This window comes from Larimichthys crocea, chromosome XIII, assembly GCF_000972845.2.
Source record: "Larimichthys crocea isolate SSNF chromosome XIII, L_crocea_2.0, whole genome shotgun sequence".
Taxonomy (NCBI): Eukaryota; Metazoa; Chordata; class Actinopteri; family Sciaenidae; genus Larimichthys; species Larimichthys crocea.
This window is the reverse complement of record NC_040023.1, coordinates 24,829,990-24,835,624: the sequence shown is the minus strand read 5'-3', so window position 1 is coordinate 24,835,624 and position 5,635 is coordinate 24,829,990. Positions and strand designations below refer to the sequence as shown.

Below are 5,635 nucleotides of genomic sequence, written 5' to 3'. Positions count from 1 at the left end.
TTGCAGCATTTTTTTTAATTTATTGAATTTTTTTTTTTTTAAGTTTAGTGTACATAAGAAAATTGTTAAAGTTTGGCATAAGGAATCAGTGTTAACATGCGAGAACATAACTAACTTTGTTATTATTTTGATAAAATGTCCGTGTGACCAGCCGCCTTTTTTTAACACTGTTATGAATTTGTATTGCAGTCAGATACAGTGTGATCAGATATGAGCAGCCATCAAATTTCACCATCCTCACTGACTCAGACATTTTCTGAAGCTGTTGCACCACTCACCCCATATTTTTGAGAGCGATTCATCTCAGTGGGATTCTTATTGGTACACTGTGGGATGATTATTACCGACACATTCTTTCAGCCTGAATGACCTCTATAACACCTCTGTAAAAAAAAAAAAAAAAAATCAGAGTTACGCATGAGAAGAAGCTGACAAAGAGAGCCAGACGGGAAGGAGAGAACGACAGAATTTAATAAAGTTCAACAAGGCAGAAAGGATTGCACAAGCAGTGAATAGAGATTCTGCTTTTTTCTCCTTTACAACTTCTGCCTACTTAAACACTTTTACATCCCCTCCTTTTATCTGCGGCTGCATTAACTGAAAGAGAGAAAGAGCCGGACACAGAGGGAGACGCTCATTCCGTTTTTTATTTGAATGTTGACCAAGGATGGCCACCATCTGTGCAAACTGTCTGACTCTATGACTCTTTGCATCTCCTGCCATAAATATCAGACGGAGCTTCACTTCTAAGATAATTCACACATCCAAATTTATCCTCTCTGCTCTGCTCTGCTCTGCCACTATTTCAGTTTTCATTACTAAGTTGATGCAAACACAAGTATTCTGTCTAACATCATCTCACACCCTCGTGCCCCATTTACGTTGGCATCTGGTGCTTTTGTTTTTCTTATTCCTCGTCATAAGGAAACCCTCTTCAGACTTTCCAGAAACCCAGCCTACACTTATCTCTTGCTGGGTACTTTTTTTTTTTACCCGGTCACTGAAAAGCCTTCCTCTAAGCTCAAACACACAGAGGGAGTGGTGAAATAGGGTAGATGACATTGTTTCAGATATATGGATGTACGGCTTAAAGACAAAAGTGTTGTTTGAATGTTGTCATGTCAATAAGCCATCAGTCGCGACGCTAACAATAAGTTAATGATTCCCCAGCAGTAATACATTTATGAATAGAGAAGTGTCTTCTACAGCCCAGCGGGTGTGCCCATTAAAACAGAGCATGAACAAAATAATTGTGATTTGCAGATAAAATCCACTTTCGAATGGGATTCCGACTGAGGAATTGTTGAAAGAGCTGTAATTTTCCACTAAAACATGACACACACTCACGGGAGTCTGCTAATCAACTTGAGTGTGTGTGTGTGTGTGTGTGTGTGTGAGTGTGTGTGTGAGTGTGAGAGAGAGAGAGAGAGAGAGAGAGAGAGTCTGTTTTGAAGTCTTGTATATACAAATTAAATCATAGCAAATGCATTTGGTAAGGTACATTTTCTCTATTTAAAGTGTAACACAACAATATTTCAATGTGTAGTGACTGCTTTTGCTGTTTTAAGTGTTGATGAATCAATACAATTCATGTTTCAGCAGCATCATTCTGTCTGAAATGTATTAAAAAAATTGTTCAGGAGGTACACCACTCTTCAAAGTAATTATAACTTATGAATTACCCTTTGAATAATTAAATTCAAATTCATTGTATGAAACTGAAATAAAGAGAGTTTCACTTGTAAATGCCTCAGAAGACCAGCTTCTTTTGACATCCAGTAGATCAACTACTATATATTTTTAGCCTTTAAGTCTAAATAGTCACACTTGGTCACAAGTCTTAGACACACTAGAACAAAGGGTCACAAGCAGTCATTGCTTTGCCTTATAAAGGGTTGCACAAGCAATAGGAAGCAACTGCAGGAGATTATTGGGCAATTAGTCCCAAAAGAAAATCCATAAATCAGGATGTACATGAAAAATGTGGCCTGATTGTCACTCCAGCTTTCACTAAACAGATGAAAAAATAGCTTCAGAGTGATGAGCAGACACTTTCTGCATTGTTTTCAACTGTTTGAGGTTTGACTGGCTTCCTCTTCCTTACCAATGGTTTAATAGCCCCTTACTGGACTATTAATGTTTCTGACTGTTTATCTTGCTGTGGTCAACTAGTAATACCTGAGAATGAAAATGCAACTTAATTCCATTTTTTTTTTACCGATATTATGGAAATCTGGTTAAAAAGAGTTTTACACGCGAGTGTGTGCAGTCTAGACATGACTGAAATTCCAGTTCGGAAATGTGAGATGTCCTATGATGACACATTGTCTAGTAGGCTTTATACAAAACTACAAGAAATGCCTCTGGCATCGAGCTCACAAAAAGGTAGTTAAAATGACCAGATGTTGAAATGAACTGGTTTAAATGCAGACATTTGGAGCTAGCAACAAAACAACCTAACATATCTCATTACATAGACGATAATACAGTGGTTGTGTATGATAATTTTAGAGACCTGATCTTATGATTTTATCAAAGTTCTTAAACGACACCTGTTTACCAACTTGATCATAGAGAAGGCTGGTGCGATTGAAAGATGTCAATTTGCTCAAACTTGTATACCTCTAAGTAAGCAGCGGAGTCTACCTAATGGGGCGATAGCCCTTATTTTGGTGCTTTGGCCAAGTAATAAAATGTCTAGACACCAACTAACATGAATTTCCCTAAAGAATTAGTGTCATCAGTGTGAGAGCCCTGCCCTGCACTCTGGGGTGCAGTTTGAAATACTGTCTTTTAAATCAATGCTCACCTCTCCACTCTTCCTTTAATTGAACTTTGTGGCCTCCTGTCAAGACCTTTTGTCTAAGAAAACAGTCAAGTCCTTAGCTGGAACCGAGCTAAATCAAACTTTTTAAACTTTAAACCTTTCTGTCATGGCAAATTTCGATCTGTTTAATTGTGACTAGTTATTTTGGCGATTTGGCTCCTGATTTCTGGCAGGTGCAGATTTAGAACTTTAATGTTTAAAGTTTTGAGATTGAGATTTGACTGTTTTTTTGTTTGCCCAAACTACAGAATTACGTTGGTATAGCACTAAACAAACAAGCATTCACATCTACCCGTGAGTGTGGTGACTAATTACTAGAGGAGATGTCTCATAAATGGAAAAGGCTCAAAGGGAACAACAGCTCCTAAAAGAATGTTGCTTCATGTAGCAAGCAGAGACATGTAAGGTGATTTAGAAATGGTACTTTTTTATTAACTTCTTTTTTCCCCTCCTTTTTTACTTTCAAGAATTGGCACTTTGGAGGGAAGTCCATGCAAAGCGTCTCCATCTATCATGCTGGCTGGGTTTCTACAGCAGTGTTATTGACATAGTAAATTAAAGGAGGCACACATCAGGTAGCTGACGGATCGGAGGCATCAACAGCAAACTTATAATTGCAGCTCTGTCACAGTTGGTGAGTTTCTCTCTATTTTTTTTTTTTATGTTCCATACTTCTCATTTACTTCTACCCCTACACTCTGTAATTCCTTTCTCCATTCTATTTTATGTACATCTAAAAAAGAAAGTATGCCATACTTTATTGGGTGTATATTTCCTCCTATTTACCTGGAAGCATTCATTTGTTGGGCATAAATATTCAGTTTTATTGGGCGAACAAAAGGATGAAATACTACCGCTCTTAATTTTCTGAATTCATCATCAGGTATTCAATTTATTTATTTGGATAGTCTGCCTTCTGATATTTCAACAGCTTATTGGTTCAAATTCAACTGACTTTACACTTCTGTCTGATATTACACTAGGTTTATGCACAACAACTTTAACAGTTATGTGTTCATAAATTCTGACATATACTCTATAGATAAAGCAGAGCATTTAAAAGGTTACACATCCTCCATAAAAATAAAAAAAAATATTTGTTTTTATTTTGCTAAGCATGATCATTGGTATTTTTATGCAAGCGTATTACCAGAAGTACTAACATTGATTTGTATTGGTATGTCTATCCTTTTTTCAAGTTCTTTATTCATACTTACCGGAAAAAAATGTTGAACGAATGTGAAAATTCAAAAAGTTTTCTAAAAGAAGATGATTAGCCCTATGAAAAAATTTGGTAAAAACAAAAAGTAGGGAAATTCTGTCCTTCTGCATGTCAATACTTGACCTCCTTGTGTCTTACAACAGCACGTCCCTGCTGTGAAAAGCCCCTTAGTCTTCCCACGTTTATAAATTTCCCCCTGAAACCTCAGCTCAGGAACGGCATGTGTTTTAGCCCTGTCTGTTTCTGTACATGATCATTAAGAGGCATTACTGGTGTCAAATCCAATACCACTGTCCTTCTCTTTACAATGGATTATGATTTATATGTCGTGACTGCAATATGACACAAGGCGCTTCATTTTGAGTATGTGCTGAAACATTTTCAAAAGGTTTGCGGCGAGTATCTAAGGACAGAGAGATGAGTGTGGTCTGCGTATGACAAAGTACTTACTGGACATGAAAAGTGGAGACATTGTAAAAATGTTTGCTGTTTATTATATTATCATCCTACGCAACATTTGTCTTAAGTAGATTTTTTTTTGTTTCCTCTCTGAAACAAGAGTGGAGCCCAAAAAAAGACAACTTTTGAACTAAGGAGATGCATTAGTGAGAGACTTGGAAAAATGCTACTTCTGTGTCAGAGTCTGGATCCTCTAAATGGCATGGCAAACTGCCCTGGTTACCATGGCTATGTGAGGGTTTGAGAGCACATTAATCATGAGGATTTAGGTTTCTTTCTCTTTTATTTTTCCAGAAAGAGACAGAATCGCCCAGACGTCCTTTATGAAGCTGATTTATGATGTTCAATATCTGTGTGTGTAGATCATGGGAAATGACTCTGAGAGGTAACAGTTTATGAGCGAGGGAAGGGCGCACCGTGCAGTCTCTGTCAGAGGACTGCTTTTGTTGGTGAGTGTGTGTTTTAGGAGAAAATTGCAAAGTTAGAAATGGAACAAAAGAGTTGATCTGCAGCGGAGACAGAAATTTATGTGGATTAATTATACAGAATCTCACAGCATTTGGATTGTGTTATTATTAAAGGTTTATGCTGTGACATGAGTGGATATTAACACGTGAGAAAGGGGCTACAGGGATGCAGGTTTTATAGCTTAATGAAGATTAAACGTCTTGGAAAAGCTTTGGCAACAAAAAGTGTATTAATTTGCTACAATGGCCACATTTGGCACTCAACCAGCCCCTTGTTAATTGTGCAATCTGGAACTAGTAGATGATGTCTGATGTGTCTGCACCCAGACTGTCTTGAGTAAATGGAGCTCTTTGTGCTCACACATTTTACCTATGACAGACAGGCAGCTGATAAAAATGAGATCATGCATAAAGAAGTATCACTCTTGCTGTTGTTGCTACTTTTCAGCTGTGATTTTTTTCCCCCTTCGTCTTTGGTCAGAGACAGCAGATTGATGACGGTGTGACAGAGTGACATTGCATTCTGGGAACCCAGGACTATGGCCATAAATCCATGGCGATTCAGCTTTACAATGGCCTACTGTCTAGCCATCAGAGGGTAAGAGGTTGTTACTGCATCACCCTAGTGAGCTGCTAGGGTACAACCATTATGCTTTCTTG

General features: G+C 37.8%; 1 long non-coding RNA gene across 2 annotated transcripts in view; it reads left to right on the top strand.

Annotated features, from left to right (window-relative positions):
* The window catches only part of LOC109140875 (uncharacterized), a 53,012-nt gene that overhangs the window by 15,576 nt on the left and 31,801 nt on the right, over positions 1 to 5,635 (top strand). The window contains exons 3-5 of one of the 2 annotated variants that reach the window (XR_003463490.1): positions 3,295 to 3,461; positions 4,871 to 4,957; positions 5,457 to 5,573. This is a non-coding gene — a long non-coding RNA (uncharacterized LOC109140875). The remainder of the gene's footprint in view (positions 1 to 3,294; positions 3,462 to 4,870; positions 4,958 to 5,456; positions 5,574 to 5,635) is intronic. The other variant, XR_003463491.1, reaches the window with a different exon arrangement.